Source organism: Sorex araneus, chromosome 2 (genome assembly GCF_027595985.1).
Source record: "Sorex araneus isolate mSorAra2 chromosome 2, mSorAra2.pri, whole genome shotgun sequence".
NCBI classification, from domain to species: domain Eukaryota; kingdom Metazoa; phylum Chordata; class Mammalia; order Eulipotyphla; family Soricidae; genus Sorex; species Sorex araneus.
In genome coordinates this window covers 4655005-4658594 of record NC_073303.1, presented here as the reverse complement: position 1 = coordinate 4658594, position 3590 = coordinate 4655005, and the positions used below count along the sequence as shown (strand labels likewise).

The 3590-nt window shown below is 35.8% G+C and overlaps 1 pseudogene; it reads right to left on the bottom strand.

The window, feature by feature from the left end:
• Window positions 1-290: 290 nt before the first annotated feature.
• On the bottom strand, window positions 291-1226 carry LOC129402559 (olfactory receptor 2G3-like; annotated as a pseudogene).
• Window positions 1227-3590: the final 2364 nt, after the last annotated feature.

Genomic DNA, 3590 nt, shown 5'->3' with positions numbered 1-3590 from the left:
TCCAGATACTTAGAGAATGTAAAAATATTTCCCTATCCATCACTCTCTTCATCTCTTTCTCTCTGTCTGTTTCTCTCTTTCTCTCTCTCTCTCACTCTCTCTCACTCACACTCATGGAACCCTGAGCTACAGTTGAATCTAAATGTTTCTTTTTCAAATAATATTAGTCATATCATATGTAAATACAGAAAGATCATCAACATGTTTCTTCCATATGTAGTAGCAGTTATTTAATGATATGCTTCTTAAATTACCTTCTAGCACAAAAAGTCACTTTCCCTGACCTTTGCTTAGGCACTGGGTTCTCTTCTGAACAATCTCCTCAGAGCTCCTTTCACATCCTTGTTCCTCAGTGTATATATGAGGGGGTTGAGGGTGGGAGTCGCAACAGTATAGAAGAGTGTGAGATACTTTCCCTCAACATAGCCATAGTACTTCTGTGGTTTGATGTATATGACTGAGCTGGTCCCAAAGAAGAAGGACACCACTATCAGATGAGAGCCACAGGTCCCAAGAGCCTTGCGCCAAGCTTGGACTGACTTAAGTTTTACCACTGCTTGCACAATGAGGCCATAGGAGAATAGTATCAATAACATGGGAATAAGGATGAGAACTAGTGTGGCCACAAAAAGCTGGACCTCATTTGCATGTATGTCAACACAAGCCAACTTGACCATAACAGGTACCTCACATAAAAAGTGTTGCAGACGATGGTGTCCTCATCGAGGAAGCCGAAGGGTGATGGTGCCTTGGATGAGAGTGTTCCCGACTCCACTCACCCATGCCACACCTGCTAGGGCCTTACAGAAGGAGGGGTGCATGATGGTGGTGTAATTGAGAGGTTTGCACACAGCTACATAGCGGTCAAATGCCATGATAGTCAGGAGGACACATTCTGTGGAACCTAGGGACAGGGACACATAGAGTTGGATGGCACAGCCAGTCCAGGTGATGGTCTTGGATGGTCCCTTCAAATTCCACAGTAACTGAGGGACGATGCTGGTGGTGAAGCAAAGGTCAATTAAGGAGAGGTTGGTGAGGAAGAAATACATGGGTGTCTGGAGTTTGGGGTCTAGGAGGGACACAAGGATGATGGCTGAGTTGCCAACTATTGTCAGAAGGTAGGAGACCAAAACCACCACAAAAAGGATGAGCTCCAGTTGGGGCTGATCTGAGAATCCAAGCAAGACAAAATCTCCCTCAGATGTTTCATTGTCCTGTTCCATTGGTCTGTTAAAATAAAAGATGAAAATGAACACAGGGAATTCTATCGAAAAAAATGTGATCACTGGCTCACCATATTTGCAGTAAATTCTTAGGTGAGTTACTTGAATTAGTGAGGTTACACAGAAAAGAAAAATAATTGCATTGCTACTTTGTTTATTTTTCCATTATCATCTTTTTGTCTCAAAATACATTAGCTACATTTCCCATTTCTTAATTATTATTAAACTTTTCGGTTTGGGTTATACTTTCGATAGTAGAGGGGAAGGGAAAGGAAATAAAGATAGACTGACTTAAACGTCCAATAAGAAATCAATTATGAGTGATGAAATTGTCCATTCTAACAGAATTTGTGATGCAAAAATAATGTACAACAAGATACTATGTTAGGAAAACAAATGTATTTTCTCTAACTCATGGCAAGGTGGGTTATGGTATTATGTCTCCTTTGTCGTTTGATTTAGAGTGATGATGCCGGGGATTAAACCTGAGTCTCAAACATGCAATATGTGTTTTGACTATTTTGCATCCACTTTAGCTTTGTACCAATAATCTGATCCAGTACGGTGTAATGGTCTCAATTTCAATATAAAGGGGAGTGAAATGATTTTCTAATTTTCAGCAGCTGCATGTTTTACCATAGAACTTGAGCTTAAGTTTGATACGGAAAAGATATTTGTGAGACATACACACAAAAATCACAGACACACAACTCAGACATGATACCTCTTTAGACAGCAGAAGTGCTTTTCATGAAAACATTTGATAAAACACAGGGTAGGGGGTTTGCTTACATGTGGCTGATATGGGTTCAATTCCCAGCACCCCATATGGTCCCCTAGCACCACCCACGAGTGACCCCTATGCATCGGTGGGTATGACCCAAAAAGCAAAAAATTAATAAAAATAAAAATATTAATATAAAGTCAAAAATAATAAGGTTAAAGGGTCACATATGTGATCCAATGGTAAAGCTTTTGACTTGAACTTCTGAAGCTTTAGCACAGGACATTTTTTTCAAGGTAACACAAATCTAGGGAAAAGCATTGTCACTTAGCAAAATTATGAAATAGTATATCTTTGTCACGTATGTTACTGTGTTTTGTACAATAAATGTTCTGAATTATATTTTCTACCACATTTCTTCCCTTAGAATTTTTCAATAACATCATCTGATCTCTCTTAAGATAACATTTTAAGATAGTTTCTTACTGAAATACTTATTTTTTGGAAAAGTGAAAGCTAAGTTGTAATTTTGTTCAAAAATGTTTAAATTTCAGAAAATAAAATTGCCTGTGAAATTGGGTAATTGCAAGTTTAGATAACTATTTTTTATTTTTTAAATTTTTAAGGCACTGAATACTTTTCAAATATAATTGTTATCCTGAAACTATACACAAGGATAACTTGATATTTTATAAAGCAGAATGATCTTATAGAACAAAAATTTCACACCTGGTCCTCATATATAATATAGTTAACTTTGTGTGTGTATATGGGAGCAGAAGAGAGAATGTTTAAACTCTACTTATAGCAACACTCAAGTAAACAATGTCATTTTACTAATTATGGTCTCTATGTTTCACACTAACTCCTCAAAACTTATGTCTTTACTGAGAATGTACCTTTATTACATGAACTTCATGTCTCCTCTCTCTCCCACAGCCTTGGGATTTCATTATTCTATTCTCTGTGACTATCATGGCAGCCTTTTTGTATTTTTCAATTCCTCATATAAGTTATAACATATGATATTTGCTTTTGTCTAATTTCATGTTGCACCATGTCCCCTGATTTTCCAGATTATACCAAATGGAAGAATTTCTTTCTTTCTCATGCTAAACAATATTAATATGTGTGTATGCTCTTCATAAACATTTATTCTCTGTATTCATTCACCCTTTGAAGGGCATATCGGCTATTCCAATTTATTATCTATTGTGCATAGTTTCAATGAACATGGTGTGCACAGATCTCTGAGATACTGATTTTGATGTTTTATTTATTTATAACATCATATATGTCATGCATATCTTATAAACAGGAAATGTCTCTCTAATAATATACTGTCAGGAGCGAGACTGCATATTTATGAGACATATTAATTTTAAACAATCAAATTATTTTCCAGAATTGTGGTACCAATTTATATTCCTATAAAAATTGTGTAAGAAGTCCCTAAATTATTTAGTCTAAAGCTGTTTATATTTATATAGCAAGTAACAAATTCTACTGAAAATGTATGAGAATTCATGTTATATAAAGTTCTAAAACCCACATACTCCTAATTCTGTTCAACAATCAAATACTAAAATTTCCCAAGTTTATATTGTAGCTTTCATTTCTAAAAGTCACACTTCCTTTAT